We start from the raw sequence: 14,496 nt of genomic DNA on the forward strand, positions 1-14,496 counted from the left end.
TGATGGTGCTGGATGGCACTCTCTCACTGTCTCTCTCTCTTTCCTTTCGCCTGCATTGTCCTACTGAAATATGACGGCTCCATTTTTATCCTGTCACAATGGCAACTGATGGGCTTATTTTCCTGTGGCCCCGGGGAATGATGAAATAGTAAGCAAACATTCTTTCTCAGGAGGAGAAGGGTGCTCCATCAAAGTGGCTGGGGCTCCACCGCCGCTTGTGCTGTGTGGCAATAACAGGAGGTTATGGGATACAATACACTTGGCCTCCTCCTCCTCTCAATACAGCAGGCCTATACGCTGTCGCTCTGTCCCAGTTTCTTTAGATTCTTTCACCAACCTTGTGTCGTAAACAGCTCTCTTTTGGGTGAGTTAAAAGTCTTTTCTTAAAATTTCACACCACATTTGTCTGCAGACTGGATTTTCGTTACCTTTTCTGTAATGTCATTATTAGCATTTGTGGAGATCAGTTTTATTGGTGCTTTAGAGGAATTGGCAACTTTTAAGAATTCTACATAATTCTCACTCATTTACTCTTTTAAATGTAACAAACTTACTGAAAATTAGTCAGGGGTCAACGTTCCATGCTCAAATTGATGTCATGGCTGAGCTAGGCTGATTTATAGAGAAGCATCGTGTAAAAACCTGACACCCAAGGGCCCATTATTTACAGCAGGCATCACACATGAGCCACTCTAAACAAAGGTAGGTTAAGGTTGTGACATCTGCAATAGGTCAAAAAAGCACTGCCACTTGGCTCTGGCAGTCTGATAATATTCCATTCATCTCATTTGAATAATGAGGGATATTGATAGACATTAGCTAAGGGAATGAGGCTGCATGCACCTAAGGGGGCTGAATGCTGTCAGCTCTTATTTTCCCATCCAGTTTATTAAGCAAGTGTGTAAAGCAGTGGCAATAAAAGCGATAAGAGCATTCCTGCAGCCACACTGCTGCTGCTCTAGAGTAAACACAATCAGACCCCAGTTTATCACCATGCTAACTGGATTTAGAAAAAGAGTGACAAAGGCAGCTTGAGCAGATATCCAATGACAACAATCAAACATTATAACAGCTCTCGTTGTCTGTGCAGTCATTTCCATTATTGATATTCAAAGGAGTTATTTTGAAGTATAAATACACAGCTCTAATCCTCATTACTCCATCTTTCTGTTGGTGGAATATAACTGCCTGCTGGAACACCCACCTTGGTGTCTTGTCAAGTCGCAGCCAGCGGGGGCTTTTGTCTCCTTGGTGTAAAGAGAAATGACAGTGTAATGTGATTTACAGGCGATCGCTTCAGCTCAATTAAATTAAGTCCCCAATAATCCATGATGAATGCACACCTACGCCAGTCATTAGGATTCAAAACAAAATATGGGCTTATCGTATCACAGCACCATGGAGGGAACACACCCTTTAATAGATGTGCTGATTCATTTAGTCATTTAAGTCACAGTGTGTAATGCATTCACTGTCTGTTGGCTGCTAATGACTAGTAAGCCTCTCAACACGTCTGTTTCACAAATCCTGGAAAAAAAAGGAGGAAAAAAACTGACTGGAAGGCAAGCCACCAACACGCAGACAAAACATATCAAAAGCAATATTACTTAAAGGAATCTGCGATTTTAAACAACATTTTTGGGAGCAGTTTGGGAGCAGTTTAAACATACACATTGATCTCTCTGAATAAATAAAAAGCTGAAAATAACAATGATCAACGTAGCATCTTTTCTTCTGGGTGAATTGTGCATGAACTATTAAAAGCAGAAAAACAGGGCAGTGAGAGAACGCTTGGCCACTACACTTTGATTGACAGTGTCATATTTTTAAGAGGGTTATGAACCACAAAACAAGGGTTAAAGGGAAATTGACCCAGCAGTTGACAGGTGACTGATACACTGAACTGGTGGTCTTTAATCTTGCTGCTGAGCTTACATGAAGCTTATATAACAAATTACAATGCCTACAGGGTAATATATCACCTGATGCACTCCTGCTTTTCTGTCTCCTATCCTTCTCCTTCTCTGCCCATGAGAGACGTGATAGATTCACTGGAATATGAGTATGTGGGAATATACAGTGTTCACTGAATATCATCAAGATGGATGGATCTGTCAATGGGTACTAAAGTATAAAACAATGCATAGAGCTCATTTTTTAAATTTACTTCTATGAGACTTGGAGAATGCGTTAAAATGTGCCGGTTTGATATAGTGAAGCATATTTGACTGACTTTGAGTGACTGGAAATCTGAGGTTTTTACCCCACAAAATATATTGATCAACACTTTCCCTCCGCTGCTGTTGATGCTTGATGTTTTCTGATGTATTTACAGTCTTTGAAATTGTAACAGGTTCTATTTTCTGTCTTTTTGCACTGAAAACCCCTTTGTAGTCATCTTTAAATATAGTTTTATACGTTTAGCTCTGGTTGTACAATTTATTATCATACATCCAGGTTTAGCTTGTTGCTGAATCTGCTCTGAAAACCTCCAAAATAATTACCATTAATCTCTGCTTTATAGATTTTGACTAAACTGCCGATGTAATACTCATTTTTACTTGATTTTCAACCAAACAACAAGACTTTACATTATCCATCACACCAAGTTCCAGCGCCGTCATTTCCCCTCTGAATCCCTGGCATCAGACACCGAGATATATTCGTTCGATAAGAAAGACTCTGTCTGCCTTAAACCATGTCCTGGCTGCACCTGGTGAATGATAAAACGTATGACTTCTTAGATAAGCCCACAAGTAGAACAACACTGTCCAGGTGCAGATTATTGGTGAAGTATAAGCCCTGTCTTGGTATGCAGAAGGAGGCAGATTCTTCCGATAGCTCGGGAAAAGGGATTCAACTTCAGCACCCCAGCTTTAGATGTATTCAGCTGTTCTGATCTTCTCAGACTAGTGTTAGGTCAGAGGTCATCATGAGTGCTCGCTGCCGTTCAGAGAGCGATATACTGTCAGGATGTCAAGTTTTGATCATTGTTAATGCAGGTTTTCTCAAATGTCGCAAATGTCTATGCACTCTGAAACTCTATAATTATAAACATCTCTACACCCTGCTCACAGAGTACAGGCTTCACAGTTATTACACCTTTTAAAAAAGGTTGGATCACACATTTTACAAGTCACGAGTTTAACTCTGTTCACAGCTCAACAAAGGTTGTAAAGTTACCTGTGAATGTAGCGAGCTGTCACAATCCGTATGCCCAAAGCATATTTAAGCATGACTACTGATCTCGGATCATAACCTCTCATACATTAATTGGTGGTCCTGTTTCAGGGCCATGCAGTAAGCACTTCTACCAGCGAATAAAGCTGTCTAAAGCTGTTCTGGGAGGCTAGCTAATCAGGCGTTACCCACAGCCAATTTAAGCGCATCTCAAAGTGGATGACAGACGCATCTTAAGTTTCTATAACCTGGGAATGAAAGCAATCAATTTAAAACAGTGGTTTTAACTTAGTGAATCTGCAGCTGTAATTTATTTTTTAAAAAGTGATAGAACTAAGAAAAATTTGTGGTGGTTAAAGTCTCAGTTTCCTCAGCGTCCATATTCATGCTCTGTGGTTTGTGGTTCTGTTTGAAAAAATAAACAAATAAAACATTTTAAGAAGCTATAAGAAAAAGTAGAAATAAAATAGAAATGAAAGAAAAACCTAATCAAACAGGATATGTGTTGCTTTAATGTGGCTGAATGTTGTGCTACAAAATTATTTTGGTCTGCAGACAAAGCCCCACATCTCTTGAAACCAAATCCCCCTCCCACCCAAGCACACAGATGCCCGAGACTGTCTCCTTTACCCCCGTCTCTCAACAGCTTTTGAGAGGTCTAAGTATAAAATAGCGAGGTGCACTAACAGTATCTGTCCATTGCAGGATACATATAGAGGGTACGTGAGGAGGCTCAGGTAAGAACTTGCATCAATCTGTCACTCGCTTCCCTCTGGGTGATAAGAGAAATTCCAACAGAGAGATAACGCTGGACATTCAACTTAATTCTGAAGGAAGAACTTTTCATCAGTGGGTCACATATTAGCTTTCAGAAAAACTGAGTGCTGTGATTTTTTTTTTCTTCTTCTTCTCCTTCTTTCCTGGTTTGGTCACATTGCACTGACCAAGTATGAGGATGACGTATGAGGATGATGTGAACCTGGTTGCTTACAATTCCAAACATGCAGTTTGGAAAACAGTTTTTTTTTTTCATTATTTTCTATCACCATGTTTTCACACTTGAAATAAACTTGCTAGATAAGACGGTGATCAGACCCTTGGTAGTATCTCATATGCTCTAGTCCAAAACATAAAAACAAACTGTGTAAGAACTTTTGAGGTCAACCAAAGTCTCCTGTGTGTTTTTCTTGGTTTTCTGTTGGGATGAGTCTGTTTGAAAAACTAAAATCATTGCATTTCAGAACCAGGAGTTCCTTTGATTGTCATATATATATGTGATATATATTTATTTGCTCAAGTAAACCCGTGTCATTTTGAAGCTGTGGGAGCTAAGGCGTGGTTTTGTTTTTTTCTGTAAAAACCAAACCCAGATTTCTAAAAAAGCAGTTGAATTACAGAAAGCACAAAGGAGAGCATAGCGGCTCCCTAATTTGAGCATACATAGCTTTGGTTAAAGTTCAAAATGTCAACTAATTTGATTTCATGAGGCGCAGATGGCAACAAATGGAATGCTAATCATTCACAGATCTCTCTCAGTCATGCACATTATCCTTAAAACATGGCAGAGCACGCAGCTGAATGGCTGCCTTAATTTGTTTGTTTCCTTTTAATAACTTTCCTCTTCTTACTAAAATAGCTATGGTTTAGAGCCAGTTGTGTAAACACAGAGACAGAAGGGGGAAAAAAGTGCTCCGATATACATGTACTTTATAGCAATGATTTGTATTATATGCATCAGCACAAATACCAAAACGCCAACCAGCCCACCACCTGGGTATCATCATGATGCATTTTGCTAAAGTAAGATTCCACAATGGAAAAAAGGACAGTAAGAAAACACTGACATTGTGATGTGGGAGACAAGTCGTTTCATACAGAGACAATTGATTAGCTTTGTGGCGCAGCAATAGCCCTTACTCAGCTGGGGTGGTGTGTAAGTGCTAGTCTGGCTGTTTTTTCAGAAGGATTATATGGATCAATACGACATGGCACATTTAGGAGACCCCAACACCATACCCTGGGACATGAGAGGCAAGAATGGAGCCCCTCATTGCACAGTCCCACCACCACCACCCTTTTCTTTTGCTAGTTGGAAGGGGGTTGGGATGGTGACAGTATTAGCTAGCCCAATACCCCCATACCCTTGTTCAAGTGCATGGCCAACTTAAAGGATCTTTGATTGTGAATCTTTTATTTGGTATTTTTTACACGAGACTTGTCTCTCAGGTTTACAAAGAGGAAGTTTATTGAGGTAGTAAGTAAAATATGAATGTTGACCTGTGGTTTAATAGCTGTTTTTGTTAGTTTTCTTACAATCAAGATGTCCTCCTACAAACAAAGACTTGGGCAGGTGGAGAGGTGAGATAAGCAATTAAAAGTAAGCAGAGAAAAATACTCTGGTTGTTCAATATTATTGGGACTATTGTAGAAAAAGCACCCACGGCGGTTTCAAAAGAGAAAAATGACATAGACTGCAAGCTTGACTTTTGGAAACATAATGATTCAAATATATTCCCCAGATGACGGAGTTATTAATATTAACATAACAGTAGTGCCAAGAAGAGTGTTACTTATTTTTAAAAGATCAACAAAAAATAATTCGACTTTTTTTTTCTTTATAAAGACACTTTAATATAATAAGCACTGTGCTCCTCATGCTTGGCATCAGAGGCCGTACAAATGTATTGCTTTATTTTTTGAACAGTGTTAAAACCAGCTGTTTGGGTCTGTAGTAGATAATTCAAGTAGCTGGGGTTTTTCTTGTCTATGTGGGCTTGCAAGGAGACAATAGAGACCCATCGATTGGAAGGGAGCTCAACATCCTGGCTTCTTGTCAGCTGAATAAAAAGACCATTACCCCTTCAGCTCTGGTTTGAAATACACCGCAAAGAAGAAAGAATAAGGACTTTTACTCCAGTCTCATGAACCCATATCTTTTTTTTCCCTCCTTTTCTTTTTTTGTCTCGTTTTCTTCAGTTTGCCCTGTAATCATTGCAATCTTTTCTACATTACCCGGTTGAGTTTGTGAAACAATAGAGAGAGGCTAATAACTTTTCCTGGAGCTGCTCTTTCTTTTTTTTGCCAAGGGGAAGAAAAGGGGAAGGACTGAGATGATAAAAGGACAGTGGCCTTGGTCAAAGGTCAGCCACTGTGATCTCATTGTTGTTCCTTTTGGCCCTTTCAAGAAGAGAATTTTGTATTTCATTACCTTGGGATGGAATTTAACCTTTTTCTTTGACAGCTTTCACAGAAGTAATGGGTGTTAAAAACACAGTTTTTTCACTTCATATACAGCGCATTTTATTCTAATGTCATTAACAATAAGTTAGTCATAAAACAAGCAGATTTATATATATATATATATATATATATATATATATATATATATATATATATATATATATATATATATATATATATGTGTATATATATATATATGTGTATATATATATATATGTGTATATATGTGTGTTTTTTTAACAAAATATAAACTGTAAAGTTTAACAATATTCATTCAAGCTTAACCATGATTATCATATTTTTTGACAAACAAAATAAAGATATTTTTATAATATTCATTTTAAAATATTTGGCTAATTCTGTTGATACTTGCAAACTTTATATGATTTAAGTCTGTCGTACAGATTCTAATATCATGTATATCCAGTTTTCACACTGGCTAAATCAGGTATGTTGCAGTTTGACTTCTGCCAAAGTGTAAATTACAGAAAAAGAGGCAAATTTAAATTAAAATTGCAAGTGAGACAAAAAGTGTAAATCAGTGGTGTACTCTGTTTTGGATCAATAGAAATACCTTGTAATGTTATTTAAGGATCGCGTTGTACGTCAAAACACAGAATGAGACCCCTACTTGGATACAGATTAAGTCTCAGACTTAAGTTCATCGCCATTTTGATTAATGCTCTCCAATTTTCTGAGAGATAGTTTTCTTACATAGAAGAGATCTATTTCGCCCGCAAGATCGAAAGTTAGAAGCCGCAGCATAATTGATGACCTCCCGGAACAAACGCTCTCATATTTATCACCACCTGACCTTTCCTCCAATCTCATCCATCATAAATTAAAGTTGTACAGCGGTGGCGTGGCCCTCTCTCCTCGCTTAGCACAACCTTTTGTCCAGAGGTCCCCTCCTTCGCTTCATTTGGAGCTGTTGGAAGGAGCAGCTTTAAAACCTGCAGTTCAGCACCTCTGCTGTTCAGGGCAGATGGTCATCACCGCAAGCATCTGTCAAACTCAGGCCCCCTTGCTAGTGGCCAACCAACATCCTCTTCCTTCTTTACCTTTTCTTCATCTGTCTTATTTTGTCATTTCTCTTCTATTCCTTTATCATCTTGCTGTTTATCCAGCTATTACAGCCTAGACCTTTATTCTTTCCTTTTTGCATGTGTTTAGCTCCCGGTATGCTTTCCCCTATTGTTTTTCTCAGGTTCATGTTCATGTTAGAGTTGCATGAAATTATGCACTGCTAATTTACATCTGTCACAGTCACCAGTTAATTGCCCCGTTTTCAAGCAAACACGGAGAGATTAAAAAAAATTGAGGAAGAAAAAAAATAATCAAGATGGCAAAAAAATTAAAGTGTGACATTTTACAAATAAAAGCACAGGATGACCAGCAGAAATGGTACTTCTTAAGGAAGTATCTTAACCCGTAACAGTTCAGCTGTTTTGTTTTGTTTTTTTAAATCACCAGTCGGAATCATGTGTCTCTCTCACGTCACCCTTTCTCCCTCTAAAGACCCCCCCCCCCCCCCCCACATACACACACACACACACACACACACACACACACACACACACACACACACACACACACACACTCCATCCCCTTACTAAAGGCTCCTTTTAATATTAATGAGAGGTAAGGCATTAATGTTAAAATTGAGCTTTGGGGCCAAGCCCTTATGACTCCACAGTAGTGATTAACACAAAGCAATGGAATAATTTATCATTTGTGCCATATTACCTGGGCAGATTTTCAAAATCTCCAATGAAAGGAGGTCGGTAATTATGGGCTAATATCTCTGCCAATTATGGATTTTATATGTCCAGCTTAATGAGGGGTAAAATCAGTATTGTATTGATGTAGAAAACATGCATTTTAACCATCTTGTCAGATCAACGGGTCCCATCAATAAATTACTCTTTCCGTATTGTTACTCTCTTGTGTTTATATTACAGCCTCTAGATCCCGAATAGAACATTTTCTAGCCAAATAAAGCGTTCTCACTTTATACGTGACCAAATGCAAAAGATGTAGCAACAATATTTTACAATTTAATAGTCCATTTTCTCTAAATTTTCGCTTCAAAGTTCCCACTCTTAGTGTCTTTCTCTGACCCAACTTAATTATTTCTGAGATGTTAAAGGATGTATTCTCTGCAAATTAAGATAAACCCTACAAACTTGCAAAGCTGCTCTTCAACAGCTCCTGAAGGGGAGCAACTGAGTCCGAGCAATTCATATGTTTATGCATTGTCATTCAGTGCATGACTACCCCGCACTCCCACCAGAGGCAGCCTACAAGTGACCCCTGAAAAGAGGGGGTCAGGGAGTAGGTCGTGCGGAATGGCCCGGCTGTTGGCTCTGACATTCTCTGACAGCTTTAAGTAGATCTCTTTTTAGCCATTTATTTGCAGCGTCTAGAGGGAGGGAGAGAGAGCAGCATGAACAAGAGCAGAGCATGACTTCCTCTTTAAAGGGGAAACTGAGACTATGATGGTGAAGTGAACTTTCCTTGAATGCCAGAACAGAATCCCGGAGTGAAGAGATTTGCACTTCCGTATCATTTTAACAACTCTACTGTTAAACACCAGCACTTGAATTTACTGTACTTATCAAACCTTAACTACTGTAGTTGTGTAACAATTCATCCATCAGTGTGACTCGAGCATACAGCAGCTAAAGCTAGCGGTTGCTACTCTAAAGAGATGCAATGACGTATTGAAAAAAGACTGTGGAAGACAGTGTGCACATATAATACTGACATTTTGCAAAAAGCATTTTCTTTAATTACAGACAAAGTGTAAAGTAAAAGTGACTTTAGTAGACATGGTAAGTGCATTTAGTATAACTGCTGTTCGAGAGACATTGCTTCAAGAATTAGTATTAGCATTCAATCATTCATAAATTTAAGTTAATAAAATAACTGTAAAACAGTCTGAGCACAGTATGAGCCTGCTTTGTGTAGTCACTGATCCGCCGTCCCTACATGTGTTTCTCCGCTACCTGCAACAACATGCGTGTTCATATATACACAAGTCACATTCTCTGATGTACAGGTGACGCCATTAATCTGCTAACTAGACTCAGCTCAGTAGAAGCTTAGGTTCATCCGTGTGTTAATCACTATTGTCTTATACAAAACCTCGTTCTTGGATTCCTTATCCATGCTCACAGATTTGTAAATTGTGGTCATGCATTTTCAAACAAACCTTTATTTGAAAGATTTTTCTGTTGCCCACAAACTACAAGGTTTTGGATTAAAAGGTTGACAAAAATACAACATTTTACAGCTGTCAAACGCTGGAAAATACAATAATGTGTGAGGAATACCAGATTTCTGTTCATTTGAATAGATCAGTTTCTAATCAAACCCTGTCTACCCTGTTAAATTAATTGTTTTTCTATTACAATGCAGTATTAATCCAGAACAGCAGTAACCCCGAAGAGCCTTCACCAGTGAGTGTAACAAAAACTCTTCAGGGCTTTAAGAATAAACTCTGTACAGAGATTAATAACTGACGTATTTGTGGCTGGATTCAACTTTTGTTAAAATGCAACTCTATCACACAGTATGTAGCCGGAGTGTGCTTTTAAAAGGAGTTAGATTTTTTCCCAAGGCTACTGTGAGTATATTTGCCCCCTATAGCTCTGCAGTACTTGTACTCACTCAGAAGACTCCAGTCCAATACTCACTGTCTTGCAGTGTATAATGCATTTTTTATCTCCACTGAACCAACAGGCCATAGATTAGCATTATAGATTCTAATTTAAAGTCTTGTCACTGCTTTCCTTGTCTAGAATTGTAAGTGCAAGGTCTGCCATCTGCTTGCAATAATGAGCCTGACAACCCTAGTAAATGTGCTTTTTACAATCATAATGGCTGGCGTATTGATCTTAATGGACGTAGCGTTGGCTTGTTCTATCAGTCAGAAGGAAACAGTGGGGCACGGTGAGCAACACTATCCGCATCTAACAGATTACTTGCTCCTAGGCAGCCCTCATGGCCACTTCATTGATATCATTAAGTCGCCATATGTTTTGCTAATGTACCGCAGTTTTCAGAGGCCATGCATATTAAGACACGCTCACCGTAAAGTTGCTTCTGACACTGTGACAGGCCGTAAAGAATTCTTACTTTCTCCTCTTTCTGCTCTTGTGATTGTGTGTGTGTGTGTGTGTGTGTGTGTGTGTGTGTGTGTGTGTGTGTGTGTGTGTGTGTGTGTGTGTGTGTGTGTGTTTAGGTGTGCGCAGATGTGTATATCTGGGTGTCAAAGGTAAAGATCCTATTCCTTTTCAGTGTCTCTTTTGCTTCATGTGATTGCATTTCCACTTTAGTAAACGCTCCCAGTTGTCATCCGTATTCATTGCTAATTAGAGTTTTAAAGAGAAGAGTTAGTGTAACTTTTAAAAAAAAAGTTTTTTCTGGTTGTTCACACTGAATTACATATTATTAATCAACAACTTTTAATTTAGACAATGCATCACACTTTCTGCAGTGCCAGTAATTTCTCAATATCCAATCAGAAAAAAAAGAAAGACTGTGCATCATTTGTAAGCTTACGATGGGAAAAGATTTATCACATAGTCTCATTTGTAGCATAATTGACACGACAATAATGATCCTTTGGCAGTACAGAGTAATGGGTGGCTCTACCCTTTAACCTCACCGAGTGAACACGTTTAGTTGCGGCTAAGGCTCAGTGATTTATTTCTGACAATATTACAGCTTCTGAAGTTGCAGAGCTGGACACCCAGCACACTGAATGGGACATTTATTAACTAGGCAGAGCACAGTTCACTTTTACTCTCATTCCATTCTGTGAAGGCATTTCGAATTTATTTGCCCTTCTGATTTCTACTGTTTAATGGAGTGAAACAAACGGTGCCAGATCATGTGTTCACAGCCAAAAGCGGAAAGTTATTTATTAATAATATATTAAACAGGTTCTTATCACTTCAGAAATAAGCTTATCAAGTTTTATAATACTAATTAGCTGTCAGATATAAAAGTACCACACCTTCTTTAAGCGCATATATCTGTGTTAATAGACATATTAACTCAAATACTGCTGATAAGGGGAGGAAGCCCATGATTTTGTTCTTCAAGAAGAATTTATTTACTTCCTTGAATTCCCAGATGGTATAAACGATTTATATACGTACAATCCTTCCAGCACTAGGTGTACAATATCGTGTGGCCCTGAGGCCGAGTTTGTGTCTCCTCCTGGTCTAAAACCAGCTAATCTTCCCCATGTAAGGTAAATGCATTAAACACTACACCACAGAGTTGATTATTTTGAAGACAGTGATTGTAACTGATGGCGTAAACAGTCACTGATAAACAGCTTTTATTTTATGCACAGAGAGGAGCTGAATGGTTGGAGAGAGTAGGAGAGGTTAGATAGAAGGGGGAAAAAAGTCATTTTGCAGACACAAAGAAGCATGGACAGACTCTAAGAAAGAGGACAGAGAGAAAGAACAGAGAATGGAATTAGGCTTCTATAAACAAATCAACACATCTATCACCCTGGGCCTCCTGTAAGGGCCATCGGGTCACTGGTGTGTTTGCACCAATCCCATCACTCACTCAGAGTCGACAGGCTGGCCAACCACAGTCTGCTTTTCCAATCCAGTCAACAAAGCCCAGGCCCTGGCACTGTCTGTTTAGCTAGAGGGGAAAACTGTCAGGAAAAGTAAGACGAATGAGCTGCTCTGATTGACTATTTCCTTAGATACTGAATCAATGGGCTTATTATCACCACCAATTACAGTACTAATACAAACAGATGCTTGGGGAAAGACATCTGCTTAGAGAGATGAGACAACTAGATATTCAGTCAATAGAGTGAAGAAAGCTCTTCTCTCACTGACCCTCAACAGAGGTATTTGTATTCATGTGAGACCTAGAAGCAAATACACACCGGTGGAAAAGGACACACGAAACGCACACAAACAGTAATGATTTAGGAGATTTATTGCCGCTAGAGAAATGGTTTGTTTGAAATAATATGGTTTAATCACAGAGGACAACAAAGCCATCCTCCATCCCCATCTATTTTAAACATTATTGCTATTTCTAAAAATATGTTTCTTAACTGAAAAGAGTGTTTGCTGAATTTACAGTCAACAATATAGTTGTGTAAATTCAGTAAATTCAGTGTTATACAATGAATTAGCTTTAAATTTAAACTAATAGGTTAAAGCAGTGGTAGTTAATCAGATATAATATATATAACTGTAATTCTTATTTGCGTTGCTTTAATATTTTATTAATTTTATTGCTTTATCCTGTATTTCTCTTTACAAATCTCACATGTTCATTGGCTTCACTTCCTCAGATGACCTCTTTGTTTCAGCTTATTTGACCACAAGACCAAAACATGGCTGCCATGTAATGCCTTGTTGAAGGAGAATAAAAAAGGGACCTGCTCCGCTTCACTTCCTTATTATGATGTGATTCAGTCCACAGATCTCTCCACTGAGCCCCAACAGAGGCTCAATCATTTTTAACACTTTCCTCTCCCTCCTATTATCTGTCTCTAACAATAGCTGCGACTCAACACCTCTTCTTCCATTGCTCTGACACTGAAACCAACCATTGGAGTTTCAGAGGGGAGTGAGGCATATCATTGGAGCTCAGTCCATGCAAACAGCAAGAGGGCCCTTTCAGAATGGGCTCTGATGGACGTGGTGCCACTTGAAGAGGACATGCCTGACTTGCCTGTCCCTGACAACCGTCTGTGTTTGCTAGGTGGAGCATTGAGAGGCTGTGCAGTCGTTTTTGTCACGGTCTGCTCCGTTACCGTTTCCACGCTGCAGGGCTCATGGCGTATACCACCATGGCTAGCTTGGTCACTAGCTCTACGCCTGAGCAGGTAGCCTCAGGAAGGTAGCCGTGCATAAAGGTCCATCCCCTTTCTCTCTTTCTATGCTGTTTCTCACATTTAATTATCTGATTTCTTCTCCTCCCGTGACTGAGAGGAGACAGGAATTGCTCCTCACGCTTTCTTGCTGTGGAGAGCTGTTGATTGTTCTCAAGAAAGCCCACAGTGGTGTGAATGAAAGGCCACCTTCTTGTTTCACATCAAATATTAGACCTTTTCACCCATGCCCAAGTGTTCGTGAGCACTGGACCTGTCTTCAGAGTCAATAAGGACAGCATTTCATCTAGGTCACCGCAGAGTTTCCAAAAGGGAAGGAAATCTTTATTTAAGATTTCTGGAAACTAGGCGTTACCGCCTCCTTTCTCTCTATTGAGGTATACATTGAACTGTGATACTGTTCTCTGTGAAACTGGATATCCTTTCTATTCATTTTTCTCTCCACTGTAATTGGGGATAAATTCTTAGTTTTATAGTGAGTATACACAAGGGATTCTTGCTTTGACTGGAGGCACATAATGCTGACAGATCACAAGAATTATATTCTATAACATATACCCACATAAATGTATTTTTACCCAGTTAAAGCACCAGATGACTAGCGTCTTTGTACATTTGACAGTTTAGTCTTGTTGTCACAAATCCCACCAAACAAGTCAGATCACTGCATTAGTGATATGACTTATAAAATCTTCTTAAATATCTTTATATGGGGGTTCAAGAAATGTCATACTATTATGAAAACACCAGAACTCAAATAAATAGTCCTTTTCGCCAACAACAGGCAAACTCAGTATTTAACCGTTTGCTTGGGCTTTGATAAAACAAGACAAACCCTCATATAAAACTAGAGGCTACTTGTCCTTATGTCTTCTTTATTTTGTTTAAAGGTACATTTATTCACAAAGTCTCAGACACAGTTCAACATGAACAAACAAGCAGCACATTTGTTAACATTTAGTGAATTTGACTAATGGTGAATTCCAAAAAGCTGTTTGCAACGTTTTACAGTTTTGGTGTTTTGCGAAAGACTTTCAGGCTTTCTTTAGGTTTAAAAAATCACATAAACAGTATTTCACAATCCTAAGTTTAATATTCATGGTTTAAAGTAACATACTGGCTGCTGAGCTTTTACTTCCACAGCACTATGGTCTGAAGGGCATATAACTGTGAAATCATAGTTGAGTACA

This window comes from Rhamphochromis sp. 'chilingali' (assembly GCF_963969265.1).
Source record: "Rhamphochromis sp. 'chilingali' genome assembly, chromosome: 11".
NCBI classification, from domain to species: Eukaryota; Metazoa; Chordata; class Actinopteri; order Cichliformes; family Cichlidae; genus Rhamphochromis; species Rhamphochromis sp. 'chilingali'.